This window comes from Theropithecus gelada, chromosome 4 (assembly GCF_003255815.1).
Source record: "Theropithecus gelada isolate Dixy chromosome 4, Tgel_1.0, whole genome shotgun sequence".
NCBI classification, from domain to species: Eukaryota; Metazoa; Chordata; class Mammalia; order Primates; family Cercopithecidae; genus Theropithecus; species Theropithecus gelada.
Genome location: NC_037671.1, coordinates 138,947,565 through 138,975,493, shown reverse-complemented (window position 1 = coordinate 138,975,493; position 27,929 = coordinate 138,947,565). Strand labels below are relative to the sequence as shown.

The following is a 27,929-nucleotide window of genomic DNA, read 5'->3' as shown; positions in this document are numbered from 1 at the left end:
AACATCACACACCGGGGCCTATCATGGGGAGGGGGGCGGGGGGAGGGATTGCATTGGGAGTTATACCTGATGTAAATGACGAGTTGATGGGTGCAGCACACCAACAAGGCACAAGTATACATATGTAACAAACCTGCACGTTATGCACATGTACCCTACAACTTACAGTATAATAATAATAAATAAATTAAAAAAAAAAAAAAAAAAAAAAAGAAAAGTTCCGCTAGCATTTGTTAGGTCATGTCTTGTAATTAATTTCAGATGTGTATATGAACAAGCTTAGCTTGAAATGCTAAGTATATGTATCGACCTCCACTTATGGCCATTCATTGTTAAACTATGAAATTAAAACTCTGTATGGTTGGCCCTCCATATCAGCAAATTCAACCAACCCTAGATTTAATATATTCAGAAAAAAATACAAAACAAAAAATGATAAAATTTTTTAAAGTACAGTATAACTATATAGCATTTACATTATGTTAGGTATTATAAGTAATCTAAAGATGATTTAAAGTATGTAGCAGGTTGGCCAGGCATGGTGGCTCATGCCTGTATAGCACTTTGGGAAGCCGAGGAGGGCGGATCATCTGAGGTTGTGAGTTCGAGACCAGTCTGACCAATATGGAGAAACCCCGTCTCTACTAAAAATTACAAAATTAGCCAGGCGTGGTGGTACATGCCCATAATCCCAGCTACTCGGGAGGCTGAGGCAGGAGAATCGCTTGAACCCAGGAGGTGGAGGTTTCGGTGAGCTGAGAACACGCCATTGCACTCCAGCCAGGGCAACAAGAGCAAAACTCCATCTCAAAAAACAAACAAACAAACAAACAAAAAACCCACAAAGTATATAGCAGGTTGTGCATGTGTTATAGGCAAATAGCACACTATTTTATATAAGGGTCTTGAACATCTGGATTTTGGTACCCGGGGGGTCATGGAACCAATCCCCCATGGATACTAAGGGACCACTATATTTAACTGGTAATCAGAAGATAAAATGGAATAACAAGAAGTGAGCATATTATGGTTATAGTCCTTCACTTATTCACTACTGCATATGTAATACCAGCAGTGAGTGTTATTCACTGGCACCATTAAGAGGTTGGACACTGAACACCATCTCTGGCATGATGTTCATCATCCTCATAAGCTTCTCCATTGTAATGGCCCATCTTTGCTGATACCGGTCAATGTCCACCAGATGTACTTGATCCATTTCAAGTACCAACAGAAATGTTGGTCTGTACAGTCAATGTGTATTAAGTGGAACTCATTGTGATGCTTCTGCATTTACCCTATTGCTTTGGCTTTTATTTGAAGATGCATAATACATAATTTAGGTATGGCATCAGTAATAGAAATGATATTTATAGTTTATATATAATATAACTAATGTCATATGATGTAGTACATACATAACATATATAGATCCTATATAGTTACATAGATATAGAAAACTTTGTTGATCAGGCCTCGTTACATTCTTTTTTCCTTCTTTTTAGGCCATCATGAGCCCCTAAGTACTGACTTACAGAGCTGGGTTAAACTTAACTTAGAACTTAAAGTGATGAGACCTTTACATGGAGGAGAAGTAATTTTCATGTACAATATGGGAAGGTATTCCTTAGGTATGTTACAGGCTCATTTGATTTATGATCCAAAGTATCTGTAATTAATGTTGGGAGTATAGCAAATTGTGATAAATGCCTTTAATTATATATTTTAAAGCCAGCATATGGTCACATGCTTAAATTTAAATATCAGAATTTAAGCAATTTTTGAAATACATGAATGTCTCCTTAGTATACTGATTACAAAGCATTTTTAGCATTTGTCGCTATAGGCTTTTCCTCCCTAGGTTAAAGAATTGGCTTTTCACTAATTAAAACATGTAAATTTTCATTTTAAATAGTTAAAATAAATAATACAAAAATATTATTTGACTATTTAAAAAAAGAACTCATGTGATTAGATTGAGCCCATGCAGATAATCCAGGACAATCCCCCTATTTTAGGGTCTTTAACCTTAATTACATCTGCAAAATCCCTTTTGCCAAGTAATGTAACACATGTACAGGTTCCAGAGACTAGGGTGCAACTATCTTTGGGAAGTCATTCTTTCTACCACAGTATGAAAAAAAAGCAAAGTATTTCATTAATGATAACTATATTGATTACATGTTGAAACAATATTTTTGATATATTAGATTGAATGAAATATATCATTAAAATTAATTTCATCTATTTCTTAGTTTTTGAATAAGTTCCTAGAATATTTAAGATTATATATGTGGCTCACATTTGTGTCTTACACTGTGTTTCTATTGGCCAGCACTTGTCTAACCTAGAGAGAGGTTAAATCCTCTTTACCACTCTCAGAGTTTTTGATATTCGGTCTGTGGACCCAATCCTTCCATGAGAAATGCTTCCCTTACAGTCAGTCGTGGCCTTACACTTTCAGGTCTCTCTTGACTAAACACAGCATTGCACGATACAAAACCCACAATTTTCATACAAGAGATACCCAAATATAGCGATGGAGCAAGGAGATGTGGGTACAGGGGCTCATTTCCTTATAATAAAATGAACCTTGTTCAACTTGATAGCCTTAGTGATTACTGACCTCACTCAATGAGAGCAGAGACTTCTATTCATCTTCTGGTTTCCAATGGTGGCACATAGAAAGACCCTTTTCTTTTATTTTTAAAATGTTTTTGAGATAGCGTCCTGTTCTGTTGCCCAGGCTGGAGTGTGGCACAATCATAGCACACTGCAGCTTTGACCTCCTGGGCTCAAGCAATCCTCCCGCCTCACCCTCCTGAGTAGCTGGGACTACAGGCATGTGACACCAAGCCCATATCTATTTTTTAATTTTTTGTAGAGATGGGGTCCCTCTATGCTGCCCAGGCTGGCCTCATACTCCTGGACTCAAGCAGTCCTTCTGCCTCAGCCTCCGAAGGTTCTGGGATTACAAGTGTGAGCCACTGTGCCTGGACTGAAGGGCCCTTTCAATGAATGTATTTACTAAACCAATTGAAAGTCAGCAATTGACTGGTTGAAAGAGAAAAAGATAGACTTTGGAAAGTAACTCAGCTACCCTCAATTTCTTCATAAGGACAAACATTTCTATATTTTACTGAGAGGGCAGCCTCCGTTTGAAGCTGTAAAGTAAATAATTTTTTTATATTTTGGAGACAGACTCTTGCTCTATTGCTCAGGCTGCAGTGCAGTGGTGCAACCATGGATGACTGTAACCTCAAACTCCTGGGCTCAAGGGATCCTCCTGGCTCAGCCTCCAGAGTAGGTGGGACTATAGGCATACACTACCCTGCTCGGCTAATTTTTTTTTTTTTTTCTAACTTTTTGTGGAGAAGGGGTCTCGTTATGTTGCCCAGGCTGATCTCAAACTCTTGGCCTCAAGTGATCCTCCTACCTTCTCCTCCCAAAGTGCTGGGATTGTAGACATAAGCTAGCATGACTGGCCTAAATAATATTTAGTAGTTGCATCTTTATGAGACAAGAGAGTATGCTGATGTTCAGGAAAAAAATACATTCTTTACCAAATGAACACTCTAATTAACCAAATGTTTTCATTGCTGTGTACTTTATTTGGCATAGATGACTAAGCCAAACCAATAAATCTGTGACTGTTTTCAAAACGGTATTTCAAATAGATTTTTTGGGTGTACCATTTTGTCTGGGGTTTAGTTTTATTTGTTTAATTTACCACAATACCAAAATGTTTCTTAAAATGTTAGACCACACCCACCCACCTCTACATTTCACCTAGCAGAAAATCCAGGTCATCTGTAGAAGTTGAAAAGCAACACGAAAAATCTCATGCACCTTCATCTAGTCCTCAAACCCTGGGCAAGGTAAAAGCTCTTTCCAGAGCATTGCATCCCAGTTTTTGGAACCGTACCCGTTCCCAGCCCCAGGTGTGACCCTGTAGCAGGTAGGCAAAATTACTGTGACAATCTCACAATCCATCAGCTACAGAGCAAAGCATCCTCTGAGGAGAAGTTAGGATTGCTGAGAAAGCACAGGCTGCTGAGCGTTCCTCTCCTGCCAGACATAAACCTGATGCAAGACAGAATTATGAGAAACCAGATTCAGCTCACCCATCCTCCTTCTCAGTCATCTTCCAGGTACAAAAGACAGACTGAATACCAATAAAAAGATAATATAAATAAACCTTTTAAATAAAGTTTACTAATTGAAAGGACTAATATAGATGGAGTGATGCATTCTTCAGAATCTATTGTCATGCCTTTGTGGACTTTATTGCGTATCAGCATTTTTCGCCTCAAGAAATAAACAGAACAGCAACATTTGTTCAGGAAAAAAACAAATCGTGTTTCTTCCTTTCTTATTACTTTTATTGTTGAGGTTTCTTTTAGACTATAATGTGGCATTGCGATTTTGAGATGGGAAAAAAAAATTCTCTTGTCTTTCAAACATAGGAATGTGATTGTATGCTATTGTTGCCAACAATGAGCTAAAGAGGTTAATGGATCACATATCTGGCAAACAGCCATCTTTCCTCCTGCTCAATATATTACACAGTATACATTTTGTTGTTGCTGCTGAGCATATGATTTTGTCTGAGTAGTTGGTAAAGAAGTTTAGACTTAACTGGTCTCTTTCTAAAACTCAGCAGCTTTGCCATTCAGGCTATATCCTGAGATTTGAAAAGTGCAGTTTGGGTTCTTAGCTCATGACCTTTTGAGGTGATGGTGAGAGTGGTGGGAGGAAGGAGGTGGGGCGGGCTGTTGAATGCGAATCTAGAAATATTGTGCCTTGTAAATTGCATCCGACCTTTCATTTTCAGATTGCCTAAATTAACAGAGTGAAATTACCATAATAAAAAGGAATGGGTACTGGAGAAATTCTTTCTAGTGTTGTTGCCCAGACTCCTTCCAAAGACCTCTAATTAAATGGACTAACTCTCCACTGACCTCAGGTTGACACAAATTTGCATTCTGCGACTGTCATCTGAAAACAGACAAGCCGTCATAAGCAACAATGCTGTGATTTCTTGCCTAAAGGACTTTCCTGTGTACTGTATTTGTACTATGGAATGTAAGCAAGAGACTTAATGCCTCTACAGAGAAAAGGGGAGGAAAGATTTTCATTTTTTATGGAACCCCAGTGGGAAAAAGTTTATCAATGAGAAATACAGTGTTCTGGGTAATTTTGGTTGGGTAGGGATATATGTTGAGGGAGGGGACTAGAATTGAAAGAGAGGAAGCAACACATCAGTCTCCTTGGAGCAATAGGGTACTTTCAATACGGTAAAGAGCACAGTAATTAGTAGGTAGAATCAGCTCCTGGCCTGTTGTTTTGCTGGGGGCAAAGGCTTGGGGGAACACAGACTAAATTGGGAAGGCTAGTTTGCCTCTTGGTTTCTGGACTTGGGACCTGAAAGAAGGCTGAGTACTGAGCTCCGCTTCCCAGCTAGGCGGTGATCGCCCCCTGTGACTCCGGATGCACACAGCAGCCCCAAGCAAGCCGCAGCCGCCGCCCGACCCCCTCACTGCCTCCGGCTCTCCCGCCTGGCACTCTGGAGCCACACACACCAGCTTCCTGGACACCTGTGTGCCCCAAGCTCTGAGTTTAGCCCCCTACCCCCCACCCCAGAGAGACCGGTCTCAGCGCCTCAGCGATTGGGTCCCTCCGACCCCTGTGTCCCCGAGTTCTGCCACCCTGGTCACTTCCGCAGGTTCCCCAAGCTGTGACCTCAGTCCAACTGAGAGCCCCGCGCGCCCACTCGGCCGCCCCACTGCGCTGTTCGCCCGCGGTTCCGGCTCCTGGGTGGGACGTGCAGTGGCTCAGCAGCAGGACCTCCGCCTCCGGGTAAATCCTCCTCCTCCCCTTTCTCCGCCTAAGGCCCTGCCCTCCCCCTGCAGCAAGCCGCTCCGGTGCGTGCGCCCATCTCTCCGCCAAAGACACCTGCGCTTCCTTCCCCACCCTCCTCCTCCTCCCTTTCGCTGCGGTTTCTCCGCTGCCTTCGGGAGCTCGGGAGCGGCAGCTGGAGGAGGAGCAGGGGGAGGAGGGGAAGGCGAGGAGTAGGGGCGGGGTGGGTGGGGAGAGAGCCGGGAGGGTGTGGACTGGCAGCCACTCTGCAGCTGGTCGCCGGGGACCCGGTCCCTCCTGCGCGCCCAAGTGATGGAGGGGAAGAGATTCGCTTAGACACACACACGCGCACACAGCTGGGCACGTCTCCGGGAGGCAGCTGCCGGCTCGGGCGCGCTGGGGGCCGGGCGGCGGCCGTGACAGCGCCAGCCGCGGGGAGCGGGGCGCCCTCACAGCTTGGCACCGGAGGCTCGAGGACGCAGGAAGGGAAGATCCCAGCCACACTGACTGTTGCTCTTTTGGGCGGATTGGGAGGGAGCGGGCTGCCCGAGGAGCTGTCACCGAGGACGCCCGAAGTCTCGCCTTCTGCGCGCAGGGTCCGGGGCTGCGCCGCTGCCCTCGTGGGGCAAGGAGGATGCGCACCTCTTCCCGCAGAGCGGCTGCGGTCTCCGGCACTGCGCGGACTCCGGCTACTGCGGCCGCCAGTGCCGTGCCCGCGCCACGGGAGCGCGCCCTGCCGCACCTGGTTCCAGCCTCTCGGGGAAGTGCGGGAAACGCGCCCTAAACTCCACTACTTCTCGCCCGCCTGCCCCCCCCGCCCGGCTCCCCGCCCCGGACCTCGCAGCCGCCGCCGCCGCCGCCTGTGTGTGGGGCCCGCCCGCCTCTTACTCACACGCGCCACGCACAGCCCTGTTCGTTTGCTCCGATTCACGCCGATTCGCTCTCTGCCGAACCTAGCCTGGGCATCCGAAACTACTGGACCAACTGCCGCCTGGACCGCACGAGCGACCTGGTGCCCCCACGCGACCCGCCGCCGGCCCCCGCGCCCTGGGGCTCCTGCCCGCGCCGCCACCGCCGGGGACCACGGTGAGCAAGGCGCGCTGCCCGCCTCGCGCGGGGGAGGGGCTTTGAGACCTCTAGATTTGGGGGGAAATGAGAAGGGGCAAATCGCCAAAGGGAGGCATCCGGGTGATGCCAGCAAAAAAGCACTTTGTGGGGTGCGGTTCTCCTGGGCGCTGCCTGGGGAAGACTTTTGAGAGGTTTGCTTAGGACCAGAGGTTAAACTAGTGCGAGATGAGAAAAGGCGGGGGCAATTCCTGGGGTAAAATTAGACAGAAGGTGTCAGTCAGCCCGCCTGTTTGTTTCTCTCTCAGTCTCTCCCAGAGCGCTGGGTAGCGCTCTCTTTGAGGGAGAAAGGGAACACGCTTTTACTGCGCTCGCCAGAGTTTGGGGGTTCGTGTTCGGTCACTTCTGGGGTGGCTGTGGAGCTGTTTGGAGCTCGAGGGCAGCTTTGGGACAGTGGGGGCCTGCGAGGCCCGAGCAGAGGACAGACAGAGGGCAGTCAAAGAGCAGGCAAAGGCTAAGTTAACATGTGGGTGGGGTGTTTTCTCTTCCCAGCTGGCCGCTCCCACACCCCTCACAGCCCCACTTTATGCATCTCTTCCCACCCATTGCCACCCAACAACACACACACACACACACACACACACACGGGATGGATGCAGTCGAAGGGTGGTCATACTGTTACTACTAACAAGTCTGAGAGGTCGCTGTCGCTACTCACTGGGGCGCTGAGAATCCTGCTCCTGTTACTTGGGCGACCACCTTGGTTTAGGGCAACCTGCAAGGAGCGTCCAGCTTAAGGCAGATGTCTTTACCTGAAGGTTCCAAGTGCACAGCAAACAAACCTCTACCACAACTCCGGAGTCACTTCACCTTGGTGGGTTTCCTCTGCTCTCCCGCTTCCCTACTCCAGTGCTTCAGGGCACCCACCCAAAGGAGCTGATGCTCAGATCCCTGGTCTAACCTGTCTTCACCCGGTGGTTCTCTCTCTCTCTCTCTCTCTCTCTGTCTCTCTCTGTTCCTCCCTCCCTCCCTCCCCTCTTTCCCCCTCTCCTCTCTGTCTCCGAATACCAGTGTCTTCGTAGAAAACATTGGGGAAAGATTTAATATTTGCAAAGTGCTTTATGTCATATTACTCCGTGGATACATTTAATTGCACCGTAACTCTTCTCTGATTTATGTAAACTTGGCCTGATAAATAGCATGCAGGGTCGGTTTGAGTGGGAGCGAAAGTGGGTGGGTGGGCCTCCTTTCTGTGCTAGTGCTCCTTCCTAAACTGATTTGCTAGAAGTAATAAACAGCTGGTGCTTCTCAAAGGTTTTACTTAGTAGTTTCTACATATTTCAGAGCTTTAGACAAATTACACATTATAATTTATTCCAAATATATTAAGCTTCTTTTCAAAGAAAAAGTTGAAGATAATAAAAGGGGATTACAAATTTGAATATCAAAAATGATTATTTTTTTTTAAAAAGGTTTTATTGCTGTCAATTATGTTGAAACAGATTTTTGTTGTTGTCATCGTTACCTTGGGGTTTCCTCCTAGTGACGTTTTTAAAGAAATGGAAACAATACTACTTACCTTCCTCTCTCTGTTTGGTCACTGCTCAAAGTAACTGAATGAGCATCAGGGCAGGCTTCTTAACTTCAGGAATATGAAGTTATTCACCAGTGAACTGATGGAGATACAAGAAGATATTACAAGACACACAGCAATAGGAAGGAAACTGTTGCTTAAATGTAACCACCTCCAGTGTTTTCACAGTGAAAAAGAAAACTGCTTTGACCTCTCCCAAGCTACTCTGGCCTTTTAGAAACACTCTTTTCTCAATTAACAAAACATATAGAAATTATAGAAACAACATTACTTGAGAAAAATATTTTCAAATAGGTACATAAGCAGATTACATGGGAAATTATGAGCACAATATTCATGGAGTATTACAGCAAGTACTGCGATCCTGGTTTCTAGGTTAAGCCAGAGCTCATGCTTAAATTTTAATATTTGAAGTTGCTCCCTTTGACATCTTTGTGAGGAGGTGTTGCCCAGTGTTTTCATTTTGCTTTTATCATTGTCCTCACCATTTTTGCCGGCATACACAGATGTTTTTGAATGAATAACCTTCTTACTCACTGAATTTTCACTCATTCAAAAAGTATTTATTGAGCACATGAACACACACAATATGCAAAGCTGAGCTGGGGTGTTATTTTAAACAAAAAGAGAGGATTTCTGGTAGAAACAGGATGCTTACTCCTACACAGTGTAAATAGAACTGTAGAGCAGTGGCTTACTTAGGGAAGCAGCATCTTGCCCAGAGTAGGTGGTCAACAAAGAGCTGTTGACTCAGAAATCACATAAGATATTAACTAGCCAACTTTGTTTCCATCCTAAATTCTACAATTATCCTTAACCCACCATGTCATTAAGATGTGACTCAACTTCAGAGAACTGATGTTGACTCTAATCTCCTCGCTCTGTGTCTGAATACTTTAGAGTAATATAACTATCTGTGCACTGTATGATTTCTAGCTCTGGCTTTCTGTGTGTGATTTCTATGGAGTAATGCCAGCTCTGAATTTGTCATTAGTATTCATTTATGAGTAAATGCAAATGTTCTTGTTGCACTGAAAAAGTGAATTCGCATTCATAGAACTCAAGAAATATTTTGCTCCTAAAACTTACCGTCTCTTTATTTTTATAATCTCAGAAACAGTAACATTTTTTAAAAAAGCAATTATATATAAATGAACAACTTAACAAAAGTAGTTATTTAGGATTTTTTAGAGAAGGGGAAATGTCTTATGGAAATTTTAGTTGAAGTGGATTTTCTTTGATGCTCTTGACATGTCTAGAAGGATGGTCTATTTATTGTAGGCTCCCTCATTCATGAATAAAATTATTCTCAAGGTAACTTCCTAGTAGAAGAGGCTAGTGGAGGAGAGAATGCTTACTATAAATGATTCCAATTTGAGAATAGAGTATGAACAGTAACACTAGAGTTGTGTCATTGAAATTATGTGAATATTTCTATATTTCATTGGTTTTTATATGAATGAATTTTTTGAATTTCTCAATACTTTATCCCAATATTTTCATATTCTGAGATCATTGCAATTAAGTGAAGAATTATTATTTGGTAATGGAATAGTAGTTTATTTTAAGTACAGCTGAATAGCTTGAAAGAGAGAACAAGTCAAATTAAGGAAATTGTTTAAACCATAGATTTAAAATCATTTAAGTCCTTTCCATTTTTTGGTAAGGGGAGCTCAAAACAGAAGTACCTAAACTTTTCATTGTAAATTAAACTGTTACCATTTAGAAAAATCCTGTATTTTAGGTTTTCTGTGAATTCAATATTGTTTCAAGTTAGCAAAAATGTAACCTGGTATATATTTTCTGGTATCTAATTTAATTATTGACAATTTTTGCTTCCTCTGGAATCAATGTTTGTTTCTGAGTTGTAATGTTATCTTAACCTTTAGGCACAAGTGCAATTAAAGCAAGATATTAATAACTTCATTTAGAAATCACCAATCTAAGTAAAAAACATTTCAGAGTAGCTAACCCTTATCAAAAGTAGAGTAAAAGATTGTATCTGAAAATTCATATAATGTACATAGGATAAATGAACCTCTCTAAATCTCATATGGAAGTTCCATTAGAGTGTCTTACTATTAATTAACATTGGTACAATAGACTATTTTTCTTCTTCTTGAAGTTTTATGAGGGAAAGCTGTGTCCATATTAAGAAATAGTTGAGGCCGGGCGCGGTGGCTCAAGCCTGTAATCCCAGCACTTTGGGAGGCCGAGACGGGCGGATCACGAGGTCAGGAGATCGAGACCATCCTGGCTAACACGGTGAAACCCCGTCTCTATTAAGAAATACAAAAAACTAGCCGGGCGAGGTGGCGGGCGCCTGTAGTCCCAGCTACTCGGGAGGCTGAGGCCGGAGAATGGCGTGAACCCGGGAGGCGGAGCTTGCAGTGAGCTGAGATCTGGCCACTGCACTCCAGCCTGGGCGACAGAGCGAGACTCCGTCTCAAAAAAAAAAAAAAAGAAAAAAAAAAGAAATAGTTGAAGAGTTTCTTTGACTTTAGACCACTTTACCTACTTGACTCTGCATGGGGAAGGTAAATTTTATGTGTATATACACAAATGTGTATGTATACATATATACATATGTGTATATATACACACACATACACATATACACATGTATACATATATAGTATATAGTTATGTTTCTGTTAATGTAGATATCTGTTTTTTAATAACCTTGTACAATAGGAATAGAATCCCTTTGTGCCATATGTGGTTTGTGAAGTCAGCATCACTTTGAGAATGATATTCATAAATGCTCTATTAGTTTGATATTGAAAATATGGGGTATGATACATTCTTTGAACAATTTATTTAAGAAACACTTGTAATAAATTTTAGTATGTGCCTGACAATGTCCAAAGAGCTCTACTCATATTAACTCATTTAATTCTGGTAGCTTTCCTGTCATTTCCCATTTTACAGAGGGAAAATAAGTAGGTACAGCTACTATTATTATTTTATTTTTCTTTGATGTTATCATTTTTACTGCCATTTAGGAGATGAGGAAGGTGAGGGTTTATAAACCTAAATAAATGACTCAAGCTCCGCAGCTACTGTATGGCAGAACTGGCGTTTGAGTCTGGGCAGTCTACTCTGCTCTTGAATATATATTTTTTTAAGTTTACTTAAATAGAGGGCCTAGTGGGGAGCAAGTTAGGTTGTAAAGCAAATAGATTCTAGCAACTGAGATTTATGATAATTTTCAACTTCTAGTGAATTCTTCTGAAATTCATAAGGAAGGCGATTGTAATGAAGCCGTGACATAACCTGAACCACAGCAGTCCTTGAGCATAGTGCTCTAACTTAATGTAGTTTTTAATGGACTCAATAATTTTCAAAGGTTCAGCTACTTTTAAATTAGGTAACTTTAAGAACCGATGCCATATTTAAGTAGTTTTAATAGCTCAGAGAATCTGATACTGAATGTTTTATGCTTCCCATGATATCCTTATAATGTGAACCTCTTGCACAGAGGTCAATGTTGTGTTACTACAGTGTATGGTACTTGCCAAAGGAATCTTGAGTTTTATAGAAGGTGTGAAGTGAGAAGACTTATTCTGCTCAGACTCGGGTACACACAGTTGGCATCCCATTAATATTTACTGCATGTACTGAAGCAGGGCATTCCACATGTTGCTACTCCAGAGGTTAAAAAAAAGCTTCAAGTGTCCTTATAATGGCACAGTTTTAAGATGTGATTTAATACTGAATAGACATTTTATTTTGTCATGATGATCTCAGGACATTACTATCTATGAAACCTTGTGGAATAATAACTTTTATGAGATGGAATGGCCTGAGATAGAAAGGAGAAGGATGGTGTAAGAATTGTGAAATAATAAACCAGTTTAAATGTTTAAGTTTAGAAGTAGACAAAAGGAAGAATGCCTGTAATTGTACTTTTTATTTTAAAAAGGCATACAAGGCATAATTAACATGAAGTAACAGAATCTTTAAACTGCTAATGAGGTACCACAACTGTTCTATCATAAATATTAACAATCTTACTATTTGAGTATAGTTTGGGGAACTATTCAAGAACATATTAAAATGTCACTGTAATGCTCTCTGCCATAGCTAACTAACTCAAGTCAATGAAAAAAATCACAATAATTCTGAACATGCCTCAACATAAATAAAGTATTTATTGGAGTGTAAGTACTGTAGTCAGACAGAGTTGGCTGAATTAAAATCCCTGCTTTACTGCTTATTAGCTACGCTGTCTTGGGCAAATTACTTCTCTCTTCTAATTCTTAGTAATTTAATTAATTAATTATTATTGCTATTTATTTATTTATTTATTTTTTGAGTTGGAATCATGCTGTGTTACCTATGCTGGAGTGCAGAGGCACAATCTTGGCTCGCTGCAACCTCCACCTCTTGGATTCAAGTGATTTCGTGCCTCAGCCTCCTGAGCAGCTGGGACTACAGGCATGCGCCACCATGCCCAGCTAATTTTTGTATTTTTAGTAGACACAGGTTTTCACCATGTCAGCCAGACTGGTCTGAACTCCTGGCCTGAAGTGATCCGCTCACCTCGGCCTCCCAAAATGCTGGGATTACAGGCATGAGCCACTGCACCTGGCCAAATTCTTAGTAATATTATCTGTTATATGGTAATGGAAATACCACTTCATTGATATCCATATGATAGCTGATAGCCTATGTAAAATACCTAGCATTGAGTGTCATACATAGTAAAAGTTCAGGAAGTAGTAATTGATACTTCCGTTATCACCACCATCTTTAACGTCAACATACCATCATCACAGATGGTTAAACATAATGGGCACAACATGCTCATTATGTATATTTGAATACATTGTTCTCCATTATAAAGCATGGGTTCTCTTACTCTTGAGGGAATTGTATGAAGAAAGAACTATGTGTTTTAAGACTTAAGCTTAATTAAAGTAATACCAGATTTAAAGGCTTATGCTGAACACAGAAATTAAGAGGAGGCTTTTGGGGCCAGGCGCAGTGGCTCACGCCTGTAATCCCAGCACTTTGGAAGGCCGAGGCAGGAAGATCACGAGGTCAAGAGATCGAGACCATTCTGGCCAACATGGAGAAACCCTGTCTCTACTAAAAATACAAAAATTAGCTGGGCGTGGCAGTGCACGCCTGTAGTCCCAGCTGCTCTGGAGGCTGAGGCAGGAGAATCACTTGAACCCGGGAAGCGGAGGTTGCAGTGAGCCGAGATTGCACCACTGCACTCCAGCCTGGCAACAGAGTGAGATTCCGTCTAATTATAAAAAAAAAAAAAGAAAGAAAAAGAAAATTAAAAAAGAGGAGGCTTTTGGGACAGCAAATTCACTGTTCTTTCTTACAAGGCCTCGCTTTATAAGTTCACATGATTTTTTGGAATGTGTATCCTCTTATCCAGATGTAGTAAATGGAAAAGAACGAAAGTTTTTGCTAAAGGAATTGAAGTATTTATATTTGTCTTTATATCTGATATGAGTTGAAAACCTTAGGTCACACAGAAATTTCTTCCTGACATTTTTATATGTCATACCTTATAGAACTCATTGTATAAAGGGAAAAGCTATTTCCTAACTCTGGTCACTAAATGTGAATAACTTGACTTAAAAGGTTAAGTTTAATTTTATTCTTAGATTTTTTTTTTTTTTTTTTTTTTTTTTTTTTGCCACTCATTTAATTCGGTAGTTGATATTTACTATGTACCAAGCAGTGTAGGTCTTTATATATTTTGCCATTACAAAGCATTCATTGGGACATATGCCGTTAGTATTTCCATTTCACAGATGAGGAAATTGAGGCCCAGGAAGGACCCAGAGCTAAAGGAGTGGAGCCATGATCCTCACCCACACCATCTGTCTCTGAAGTCCACATTTAACCTGCACACTAACGGGCTTCTTAGTTGCAGTTAGCCCCCAGGTATTTTCTGTGGATTTCTGGTCCTTAAAACCCATGCCTCCCTACTTTCCTGTATCTTCCTTGCAACAAACAAAAGAGAAATTTAATTTCAATAAGGCTCAATTTCTTGACTTTGTCATGTCGTACTTTTCATATGTATATGCAATGGCCACTAGAACAAAGAATTAGATAACATTAATTTTTAGCAAACAATTGAATTGATCTTAAAATAGATTTAAGTAAGTCTGCCAAAATCCTTCTAAATACAGTCATGTGTCGCTTGACAATGGAGATACATTCGGGATACGCATTGTTAGGCGATTTTGTCATTGTGTAAACATTACAAAGTGTACTTATACAAACCTGGATGGTATAGCCTAGTATACACTTAGAGTATATGATATAGCCCATCATCTCTAGGCTTCAAACCAGTATAGCATGTGACTGTACTGAATACTGTAAGCAGTCATAATACAATGGTAAGGATTTGTGTATCTAAACATAGAAAATGTACAGTAAAAACATAATAGTGTAATCTAATGAGACCACTGTTGTTTATGCGGTCTATCATTGGCCGAAACGATGTTATGCAGTACATGACTGCAGTCGCATTCACACTCTGTATGCAGTAGTGGGAACTGACATTCTATGCAAATGGAATGTACTCATCTGGTGAGATAGCTGTGTGTGACCTAAAGTTCCTATCTGGCTCACTCTTTCTGAGCTGAATGCAACAATATAGGATGAGAGGGCACTGGAAAAGAGCCTTCTTCCCAGGAACGCAGCATGGAGAAGTGGAAAAGCTTACTATGGGGAACTCCAGGGTTCCTGCGGATCTGAAAGGTCCCCTCGCACCCCTGAAAACGTCCAGAAAAGGCTCAAGGGCTGTTGTCTTGCTCACCTGACTTGAGTGCTTCTCAAGGACAGGGATTGTATTCTTTTCATTCCTATTTCCGTGGTACTTGGCACACGGTTGAATGGGGCAGACACAGAGCTCCTTGGTGTGGGTACTCAGAACTTCAGAAGCAGAGAGATGAGGCACCCAGACAGGAGGACATGGGGAAATTGGGCAGAGGCAGAGCACAAGATACAAGGGTGTATGAGGGACTGATGGGCTTGCAGATGCATGGGTAGCTGAAAGATACTTCTTTCCATTTTATTTTTGCTTAACTATGGTTCTATTCCTCTGTTTCCAAATCTAGACTAGATGTGTGATACCAACTTAGCTCTGATATCTGACTCTTCAAAGTGAAGAACATTATTCTCATTGTCCTGATAGATGTGCCTGGCACATCATAAAATCTTTAAAAATATTAGCCATGATACGTGAACCCTGGAGGTGGAGCTTGCAGTGAGCAGAGATCGTGCCACCGCACTCCAGCCTAGGGGACAGAGCAAGACTCTGTCTCAAAAAAAAAAAAAAAATAAATATATATATATATATATATGCCATAATATTATTTTCAGATTTTTCTATGAATATAATTTTTTTTTCTTAATCGGTTGTTTATCTTATCTTCATATCCTGTCTACTCTGAAATGGATTGCCAGTGAGTTAACGGTTATTTATAGCAGCATTTACTTTGGGAGTTTCTGAATTCCACAAATATTAGCATTCTTTAAATAACGGCTTCCAACTCTATACTACCAACAAAAAGATCAAGTGCTTCAAAATTTTTATACACCATTACTTTCTTAAGGTTAGCTCTTCTCAAATACTTTATGTTATTTTGCTCTTCTGTGTTGGCAGTATCATCTGCCCAGACATCCAAGAAAAGTGAGAAACTAAGAATAGTTTGTCACAAAGATCATAGTAGGAACAGAGGTACCTCAAGATCATCTCCACCCACTTGTCGTCTGTCACCAAGATGTGACAATCCTGCTTCATGAACACTACCTATCTCACCAGCCCTAGTGCTATTCCTTAAGTTCAGGCTATTGGAACTTCTCACCTGAATCATAGTAGGCTCCTAGTAAGCCTTGGATCTCCATCCTCTTCAATGCTTGAATTTTTTCTGACTACAAACCTGGTCATGCAGTTCCCTTGTTTACTAACCTGCAACATCAGCTTACCTTCAGGGTAAGTTCAAACCAGCTCAACCTACAAAACCCTTACTATTCCAGTGGACCAGCCTAAGACTCAACTTCTGTCACTCCTCTGAAAGGTCCTTACAATTGGGTGACTCCAGGGAAGGAATGGACCATGCTCCTTCATACTTCATTCCTTTCTACATGCTGGTCCCTCTCCCTAAGGGTTCTCTGCTTGTCTAACCTCTTATCTTCCACATTGCCTCTCTTTGTTCTCTTGCCCCTTTTCTCTGTAGCCCACCCACCTCCACCCAAGCCAGGATGGGCTATCTTTATGCTCCTCTGTTTGGTAGTACAGATCATACTCTACTGAGTTAATGTTATTCCCCTGTCACACACAGACACAGACACACACTCTCTCCCCACCCCCAACAGTACCTACATCTCCAGTGCCTAGCATAGTGTCTGGGTTATATAGGAAGCACTAAATACATTTTGATAGGAGAAATAATCATCTTATCTCTCCCTGTGTCTGACATTTTTATGCCTTTCTTACTCGCTGACTGACTTATTTCAGTATACATTGAACAGGTACTGTGTGTCAGGCAGTGTGCTGGATCTGAGAATATGATGACTTTATTAGTCATTATATTACAAGTTCTCAAAGAACTTCTAAATCCAAGGGCAACTCAACTCTCAATGAAACAAACAAACAAACAGTATGGAGTGTGCTAGATGATGGAGAAGACACACAGTGAGAGCACAATGTAACAAAGTGGGAACCATGTGCCTGGTGGGGCAGGGAAAACTCCACCCCTCCGGTGTGCCCTAACCCCCTACATACCTATTTTTCCTCATCTCTAGTGTTCTAAGTGCCTAGAAGTAAGCACTCATCTATCAATACGATTATAATAATTTTTAAGAGACAATTTAGGGCTCCATTTCTCTAATAATCGTCTATAATTAGACCATTTTTATTTTTATTTTCTACTTGCAGACCAAGAAAGCTTCAAAACGTTCCATAACAGTCCATAAGCTCATTTTTGAGGTTTTCTTGTATTTAAATTCTTTTGAATATATCTAATAATCATATTATTTAAGTTCATTTTTCTCTATAAAGCAAGGGACTTATATTTAACCAATTATTAGTATCCACTTAATGAGATATAAAAATCTGAGTTCTCTTTTAAGAATGGAAATAAGTGTGAGATTGAATTATTTTACCATGACCAAAATGGAAAACTTAATAAGATCAAAAGATTAGCTAACGACGTATGGTAATCGCACTACAGATGTCTCTCTACTACTAAATAAATGGCAATGACCTGTTGATTAATACATTTAATGGCAAACATTTGGAAGCAAGTCTTTTTTTAGATGTGCATGGTCATCCCTGGTAAGTAATTGTATATGCAAGTAAAATAAGAAATTAGTTTCAAAAAAAAAAAAAACGTAAATGAATATTACCTTCAAAACTATACAACATATAATACACTATTCTCTAAAGACATTGACACATTTAATTTACTGAATAAACTAGACCATTTTAGGTGACTTCTTGTATATTATTCCTGAAATTAAAAACAAAGTAATAATTAAATATTATATTGTTTGCTTTCCTCTAAAGTACATAAAAACATTTTAATTAATATTCCCTAATTAAGTGGATGTTGTATTTCCATTTCCTGTCTTAAAGTGAGAGAAAATCATGAGCAATTAAAAAGTAGAAGCAAATTAATTCTATCTGCTTTTAGTTATAAATTTACTTTGAAATTCTTAAACTATTTTGAAGATGTAACTGTATCCTGTTTTAAAAGGCACCTTAACTTCTTTCTCTGACTTTAGTAGCTTTCTGATTACCAATAATTCCATTGCCCTAAGACAGGGCCTAGTTTTATTATCTTGCAACCACGAAGTTTTCTGTGACTTAATTTTATCACAATAACAATCAGCTATTCTTGGTCTGTAGGCAGTTCCCTAGGTACTTTTAATATTCCAAAATATTGAAATGTTGGAAAGCTGAACAAGACTTACATGTGTTGTAAGTAGCTGAACACAGGACTTACAATCCATACTGGGGGACTTTTGAAATTAAAAGGGGATGTATTAATAATGATGCTGAGAAAAATGTTATGAAGTCCTAAATGTGGTTAATGCAGTGCTTGCTGCCTTCCTGGGCCAGTGGTTTACTATTTGGGAAGATCACTTCTATCAGCCTGTCTTTTCTTCCCCAACACAAGGCTGGGGCAGACATTCTGGTAATGACTCATGTTGCAGTCTTTGTTTCACCCAGGACTCCCTAGATACCTACAGTAGGCTTGAGGAGAAAGACTTCATTGTTTCAGAGAGAACCAAGTGGGGTCTTAGCTCCCCAAGTTAGAAAAAAGGGAGACTGATGTATAAAGGGAGTATAGTGCAGAAAAGGAAAATAGGGACCTCTGTGAGTGTGGAGCTGGGTGGAACCTGTGGATGCCCATGTGAGGAAATATGGTCCATGTTCTCCCCACTGTAACCATCACTAAACCAGAGGGTTGGAAGCATATCTTTGACCTTGCTGCCTAAACACTTGCCCTGAAGCATCCCCCACTCACTTCATCTAGCTGGAGTGGCTAGCAGGAAACATGACAGTAACTCAATATCATAATAGCTCAAAAATCATTGCTCAAACATTCAGCAGCTATTCACCAAGCAACTACTATACTCTAAGAACTTCATTTGCTGATACAAAAGACCGTTCAGCATATTACAGGCCATTTAGGAATGCATTGGAGGAGGCGGTAGGACCCATAAAAGTAAAAAAACTTTCAGAATTCCCACCGTTCTCCATGTTTATTTTCTTGGTTTGTCCCTTTCAATAAACCCTACTTTTCGAAGGTGTCTATTTAGTGTGTTCTTTCTTTAGAGATGCTGATCACTTGGAAATTTAAATATTTTTAAAAGAAACATCCAGAATCATCTAAATTTTCTCAGGAAAGGAAGTGAGAATGTATGTCATGGAAATGGGGACATTTATACCACTCCCACTGGATTGTGCATCTCTTACCCAAGAAGGAGTACCAGGAAGAAGAATGCAAGTGTGTGTCTTTTGCCGACTGTATTTCAAACATACATTTAAGTAGTTCTACTTTTTGTCATTATTCCCATCTGAAAACTTTCTTTCTTCCTGGGACAAAAAAACTCAAATTATTAATTCTATTTAAATAATGTGCTGTATTCAGAAGAGTAGCTGCCAAATTTGTTGAGACCTATAACAAGATAATTAATTATCTAGCACACAAGGACTATTGGAGTGTTGGATATAAACCAGATGGTGGAAGAAGAAGGATGAGGCAGTCAGGATGCTCTGAGGGTGTGATAAGTCTTTCAGCCTCAGTGGGGTAAAAGCTACTTGTGCGCCAAACCTCCTTCATACTTCCTGCTGCACTTACATTGTTTTGGTTGATCCTTCCATCACCCCATCACTTTACTCCTTGAGATTCCAGCTTCCCTTTCCCACTGCCACTATATTCATTTTAAATGTCAAGAGAAGTTAGAGAAGTTAGGGGGGGAGGTGAGGGCAAAAGTCTATTCCCCTTGGACCTAGAACTCAGTGCCAGCATCTGTGGCAGCCCCAATATCAATCCCGTGGAGCAAAGCAGACTGCAGTATCCTTGTCCTGACATTGCTTTTAGTCATGCAGATGTAGACTATTACAGAGTTTTAGGTTCATACCAGAATCAGTTAGATAAATTAATATCACATGCAAACACCATGATTTCTTTTGATTTGCAAATTTCAAAGTCTTAAACTGAAATCTAAACATTTTCCCAGAGAAAATCTGGTTGAATATCAGTGTAAAAGGTTATACAAGGAATGGTTACTACTCCCCACTTCAAAGTGATTCTCCTCTATGTCTAATCAAATTTGCCAGCAATTAGAAGGTACACTCATACTGAACTAAATATTTGATGGTAGAGATTATAGTGACTTCACTGTTGGTGCTTTTCTTATAGATTTATCATCTATTACAAATTATCAGCATGACGCATTTATAACTCTGAGACAGTCTTAGTACTTAGCATTACAAAGAGGGGTGACAGTTAGATTTCAGATATTAAAAAAAAAAAAACTATTTAATTTCAAACTTTATCACTCATGCCCTAAAGAAATACAGAATAATTCAGATAAGACATCATCACAATAAAGGTACTCATTCATCATAAGAAAGAGTGAGTTTCTGATCTGGGAAGTAAGCAGTCACCTTGCCTATCCCACCCTCTCAATATCAAGCCCATCTTTTATCATTTAAAGTAGAGTTCCCTAAAATAGATTACACTGACAAGTAGTAATTACTGACAGCTGCATTTAATTAGCAAAGCAGATTCCTGCTCATGACAATAAAGTATTATTACATGTTTAGCATTAGCACTGCCAGTGAGAGGTGACTTTGCTAACACAGAACTAGAAACCTGTTTTCTTTATTTAAAAGCACAACCAGCTTGGCTGGAATTGAGCTTATGCTACGTGGGAGTGTCTATGGTTTTACAAAAAGAAAGAAAAACAGTAGCTGTAAAGTGTTTTTCCTTTTCTTTTTCTTTTTTTAGGAAAACAGGCAGATTGTACAAGGATGAGAAGTAGTCTAGTGCCAGCTATTGGTTCCCATTCTGGGATTGTGTGTCAGTGTTTTTGTGTTTGTGAGTCTCTGTGTGACGGGTAGGGAGGAATGGAGGTGTTTGGGTGCCACAGAAAGAAATTAATTAATCCCTGTAAATAAGTAATTTCTGAGTATATGAAAGACACTACTGCTTCCCTCCCTCCCTCCCTCCCTCCCTCCCTTCCTTCCTTCCTTCCTTCCTTCCTTCCTTCCTTCCTTCCTTCCTTCCTTCCTCCCTCCCTCCCTCCCTCCCTCCCTCCCTCCTTTCCTTTTTTTCCTTCTTCTCTTCCTTCTGTACTTAACCCTATACACATCTCTAGTTTGTGGAATATCATAAAAAGTATATGTGATCAAATTTAGGGTTTTATATAAACTCTACATTTTACAATTGATTGCAATTTCCATCCATTCTTTTTTGTAGTAAGAAGGCTTGACTTCTCTGCTCCTACCTCTATTATTTCATTTCCACTGCCCTTTCTAGGTCTCTCACCTGGCAGTTCTTACTAAATGTGAGCCTATACTGATGGGATTCCAAGCATCACATAGATGTTCAATATCTTGAGCAATATCACCTTTCCAACATCATCAATCCATAGTGCATAGGTAGATGGTGTTAAGGATTGTGAAGATGACTAAAACTAGCAATTCTTGACTTGAATGACATTTGCTATTTTTATTATTTAAATATATTAAGATATGTGAACAGCCTATTGTGACATTATCAGTAGAACCATTCCTATAACTTAATGTAGTTTCTCGCATTCATGGAACTCAATTCCAGAAATATTTACTGGTAGTCTAAAATCTGGGGGAAAAAAAAAAAAAGATGTTGCTTGTCTGGACCTTATGTTTGTTGGGATAGTGTAGCGTGTTTTCACAATGCTGTTTTAAGTTATCTGAATGTTGGCATTTATTTTTCAAGTTGTAAAAATAGACTCTGTATAATATAATGCCATCTTGTAATTTGCCATTATAAATGCTATATTCATAAAAATCAACTTATGTATCCATGGCAATAAGAGGCAAGATGAATATGAATAGAGAAATCCTAAATTGATCCTCAAACTAATTTGCATCATCAAACTGTTCAGCAGATCTGCCAAACTTCTTCTTTTGTCTTTTCTTCCTCCCTCCCACTCACCCTCTAGTGGACATAGCTAAAGAACAAGAAAGATGCATAGAGAAAGCCCACAGCCAGGTAAACAATGTGGAATCCACAAAGGATATGGCCAACCCACTAGTTTAATACTTATCACTATCCACAAGTACATATGACCACCGACTGTGTTCACAACCCCAGACAGGGCACTAAATAAATGAATTTAAGGTGAAGAATGTGTCATCTTTGTTTGCAAACACTAATCATTCTAACAAGGGTATTTAAAGAAAAAAATGTCAAGAGCTTATCTGTATTCTAGGAGATTTTACTCAAAGAAAATTCCAAGAAACAGCAGTTGTGTGGATACTAAATATAAGTATCCAAATGGGCATTCAGTTAAGACCATTTAAGAGTTATTTTGAATATTAAACCACAAAGCTTCACTAACACCCTAAATTTAAAGCCCTACTGAGTCTTATAATATTCTGATGTTTAAATCCTATTAAGAATAGAGGTTTATTTTTATTTTGTGCTTTAGAATAGAAGATTCTTCACTGAAAAAGAAGTTTACAGGATTCAAGGGCACTGACAAATTTAAAACCCTACTGAGTCTCATAATATTCTGATGTTTAAATCCTAGTAAGAATAGAGATTTATTTTTATTTTGTGCTTGAATAGAAGATTCTTCACTGAAAACAAAAATTAAAGACTTCAAGGGCATTGACTAAAAAAAAGTATTATGATCATTGAAATTGAGTATGTTTGACAACTCAGTATTTCAACTAGAAAACTTTCCAAAATTACATCTATAAAATTGGAAACTCTACTATGCAACTGCTGTAATTACTGTGCTAGCTTATAAATTAGTACTGAGGAATAAAGGCTCAAATATTCTCTTTTAAGAATATCTTTGACTTTTAATATTGTCATTCCTGTTTCAGTCATTAGGCAAATACTTATTGAGGGCCTACTGGTTTGTTTGCTTTGTTTTGTTTTGTTTTGTTTGAGACAGAGTCTCACTCTGTCACCCAGGCTGGAGTGCAGTAGCATGATCTCTGCTCACCACAAACTCCACCTCCCAGGTTCAAACAATTGTTGTACTTCAGCCACCCAAGTAGCTGGGATTACAGGCGTGCACCACCATGCCCAGCTAATTTTTTTATATTTTTGGTAGAGACGGGTTTTTGCCATGTTTTCCAGGCTGGTCTGGAACTCCTGAGCTCAGGTGATCCACCCTGCTCACCCTCCCAAAGGATTATAGGCATGAACCACCATGCCCAGTGGGCCTACTTTTTAAATAAAGATAAATAAAACACAGTCCTCTGGCTTCAAGGAGTCAGGTTAGAAAGTAAATTATTGCACTGCAATTTAAATAAGGGTTAGTTCCTTGTCATTTCTCCCTTCTCATCAACTAGAATGTAAACTCCACTGAAGGCAAGACGTTTTGTTCACCAACGTAACCTAAGCATGCTAAAATATTGCCTGGCACAGAGTAAGTGCTCAATATATACTTGTTGAATGAAATCATAGGTGTATGAGGTGGCATGGGAGAAGAGTAGTGGAACAGAAAAGAGGCTGTGAGGGAAAAGGGTCTGAAAATGCTTCCAGGAGGAAGTAAACCTTGAGATCCATTTAGAAACTCTAAATAGAAAATAATTTGAGCAAAACTTGCCAGGATCATGTATGCCCGCATAATGCTGAGTGGGTTTGTTTTTCCCTTTTTGTTTTGTTTTGGTTGTTTTTTTGTGTTTGTCTTAAAACCTGCCTTAACAGTGAGTTGGAGAAACACTAGTTTGGCAGGGAAAAGTAATGTACAAGTAATTTGAATCTTAGGATGCAAGAAAACTCCTTGAGACACCTCTCTTCATCTCTATGCATGTTTCACATGTTCAACAGTTATATCCCAAATCTGTCTTTCTCTCCAGACACCTAACAATACTATCTGCCAAACCCAACCCACCTTAAAGAAATAACACTTTCATCATGTTCTGTTCTAACATGTTTTTGAAAGTTACCTATTTTTGATCAATATTGGGCTAGAATACCTTTTCCCACATTTTAGACTGGAACAGCCTTTTCCATAAAGCCTAGACTACTTTTGTGGTCTAAATAGGTTATTATTTTAACCCTTCATCCATTGTGACTGAGTAACTAACCCCATCAAGTTGATGGGGTCTTGGTCTCAAGACCAAGTTGATGAGGCTTGGGTCTCAGCCTCAAGCCAAATTTCTTACTGAAGATGATAAACAAATCCTCTGCCCATGCTAAACCTAGCGATTCATTCATTCAGAAACTGGGAGATTAGACAGATGCAGTCAATGTTCACTTTCTACACCAAGCCAAACCTAAGGATTTTTTAGAATCTTAGTTTAAATCTTTCTTTCTCCTGATTATCAGCCCGGAACTAACTGTAGACATTTCCTGCAAGTAAAATCATTTCCTAGTTTGACACTACTTATTAACCAGCTACGGGACTAAAGTTTTCTTAGGCTGTAGTATCCCTTAAGTTGAGTGAGACACGTTATCCACGATTGGAATAACTAGAAACCTTAAGAGCAGTGATTCTACAGATGTATAAGTGAGAGTTCAGACCTGTGGAGCCCATCTCTGGTCCATCTGAATGCACCTGAATATGTTGGTTGAATGTCTACTTTCAGAACATCACAATACAGTGACGGTACTGATAGACTTCGTGCATCTAGATGAGTTATCTTATAAATTGAAATAGGCTTTGGCTTGAAAAGGCAAAGAACATAAAAACAAGTCAATAACTGACAAGTGACACTTCATATGCATGAGGGAATTTGTGTTGATGGACACTTAACTGCAAGAAAACAGAATACATCCTAGCCTATATAATGATTAAATAATTCGGGGAGAAGGTCATTCATTTTTCAAAACTGAGAGTCAGAGTCATCAAGCTAATGTTGCATCAAAATGTTTTAGGTCCAAGGATTTTGTTCTATGGTACCATGATTGAAAGTCAAAAGCCATGTGTAAATGATGAAGAAAAGTGATGAGCTGAAACTAGAAACCTGCTCACGTAAGAAACTACTTGTCCCTCTAAGGCCAAGTGAGAGATGAGAGTTTTCAGAAAAGACATTAAAGGGAACACAGCTTTAATTCTCTCACATTATCTAGAATACAGAAGCTTTCTGATTTTTCTTACCCAGTCACTAAATTGGGTGCGAATGGCATCTAGCAGCCCTGTTGTCTAAAAGGGAACCGCAGTGGGTAAGCATTTTGATGTAGTGACATTATATGTGCAAAAATGACTATAGCAATACATAGCGGTTTTTCTGTTAGGTTTTATTTATCTTCACCTTCCTCCTCTTCAATCTTATACTCTCAGAATCTAAGAAAAGATGGGAAGAAGCCAGTGTCCCCTAGCCATCCATGCTGGGGGCTTCTCAGAATGTCTTTGTTAACAGAAGGAAACAGCACGGCTCCTCAACCCCTGACTCAGTGTTCCTTTAAAACAGCTTCCCAGGCCTCTTTGGCCCTAAAGGTAAAACCGTGTTTGCCTTTTGAGAATCTTCTGTCTCAAATTAAGATCTTAAACCTGAAACCAGTACTCTATAGCTTTATGCCATGGATAACTCTGTATACCTTATTTTTCCATTTACTGAGTGGGAAAGTGTAAAACAATGTACATACGTAGTAAGGTTTGTACTGGTTGAACAGACATTGTATGCCACATCACATACCATATTAGACCCTAACATACATTATATCTTATCTTCATAATAATCCTAATAGTTAGGCTCCATATTATACTTTCACAGATGAGGAAATTGCAGCTTAAATTAAATTATTCAAAGTTGAACAGTAAGGAAAAGGGAGAGATAGTACTTGAATGCCTTATCTTTCTGATTCCTGCCAAAATTCATGACCTGTGCCACCAATCGTATTGTCATCTAAGGGTTACAATGAGAACATAGTGATTTTTGAGGATACAATGTAAGCACCTTTGTACTGTTGGTATGAACAGATTATTTTACCTGTATCACCCCCAACACATAAAAATCGTCCCAAAATGACTCCTCCATAACCTTTTACTAATTTTGCATGTAATTAAATAGGCACTCTGCAGTTTTACATAGGCTGTCTTTCTCCAATCTGAATACTAATCCTGCTTTATGTTTTCTTCCTTCATACCTTCTAGGTAAAAGAGCCCTCCTTCATTCTGGGGCATGGCTCCTTATCACGTTTGTTAGTTGGGAATAGGCTACATTATGTTGAGGTAACAGATGAGCAGTCTCAATGACTAAAGACTTTAAAGATTCATTTCTCCCTGCCACTATGTGTATATTGCAAGTTGGAGACTCCACTCCAAGCCTGCACTTTGAGACCCCCACCAGCAGAGCAGCATTTATCCGGAATGAAAAGAGATCATGGCTAAGGACACACTGGCTCTAAATGCTTTCCTCTGAAAGTGACACAAGTCACTGTGTTCATTTTATTAGCCAAATCAATGCCTGTAGACAAATCTGACATCCATGAAGCAAGGAAATATAATTATCCTCCCCCAGGGAGGAGAAGCAAATGTTTGTGAAGTTTAATACTGTCTTTACTATTAGGTATGCATGCGTTGCCATACCGCAGTAGTATATCTATTCTTTTATGTGGGTAAGTGAAATAAACCTTCAGAGAGATTGGGAACTATAGATGGCAAGAAGGGAAATAAGCTCCAAGGAATTTTCTCAAGTGCTACCTTAGCAGCTTCTACAGAAGTGACCTCCGGGATTCTTGTCCTTTCACAAACAGGTTTCTTCACATTTATTACTTTTGCTTAAATGGATTTTGGTCATTATCAACAGGGAATTTATAGGCCTCACTGTTACCTTTTTGAATTTAGAATATATATTTAGAATTTGGAATCACTTTCTCTGATGTCAGTTCTGCAGCTGATTTTTTTCATGTGTTATGTGAGCAAATGTAGATTATAACCATAAACACAGTACAAGGAAAAAGCAGGCCCATCTGTCTCTTTCAAACTTGATTAGGAAAGGTTGTGCAGACAATATTTTTAGTATGGTCTTAAACCTAAGGTTAAGCTACTTTGAAGTCCGTTGGCTACCGCAGACTTATTCATTTTGAGGGTTAGGATAAAGCAAATCGAAAATGTATACACATTCCTAAAGACCCATTATATTGCTACTTTAAAACCACATTTATATTTCAGTTGCACAGAAATACATTTGCAGGCACATAGAGTTTTTCTTCTCTGACTTTGTGATAGAAATTCTGAAAGGCTAAAAGTTCTATTACTTGTAGTTAATGCTACTAACAAGAATTAACATGCCAAGGAAAAGTCTGTATACTATCAAGAACTGTGTAAATGAAAAAAGCCACATACTATGATAATCTAAATGGTGTAAAGAAAAGTAAATTCAGTAGTGATTGTAAGAAAATAAGTGACTTTTCCACTTATTATAAATATGATTTTTAATAATTAATCGAAAAGACCAAGTCACCAAGTTATTAAATTATTAAGTGACCAGAAAGTGTCAGACTAGCCTATTTTTTCTCTACCTTCCTTTATAATGGGATATAGACAAATGCCAACAATCAGATAAACAGTCAAATGCCAGACACAGATTACGTGTTGTCTGTGTGTAAAAAGATACATTGATGTGCATATTTTGCTGGAACATTATATATTGTACCAAATCTAATACTTTGAAGTAGACTTTGTATTATGTTGATATTAACATTTTTATGTGGGTAAGTGAAATAAACCTTCACTTACTATTATATTA

The 27,929-nt window shown here is 39.7% G+C and overlaps 1 protein-coding gene across 1 annotated transcript in view; it reads left to right on the top strand.

Annotated features, from left to right (window-relative positions):
- The first annotated feature begins 6,723 nt into the window (after positions 1-6,723).
- The window catches only part of HS3ST5 (heparan sulfate-glucosamine 3-sulfotransferase 5), a 294,541-nt gene continuing 273,335 nt past the window's right edge, over positions 6,724-27,929 (top strand). The window contains exon 1 of the mRNA XM_025383241.1: positions 6,724-6,945. The gene's annotated coding sequence lies outside the window, so the exon portion shown is untranslated. The remainder of the gene's footprint in view (positions 6,946-27,929) is intronic.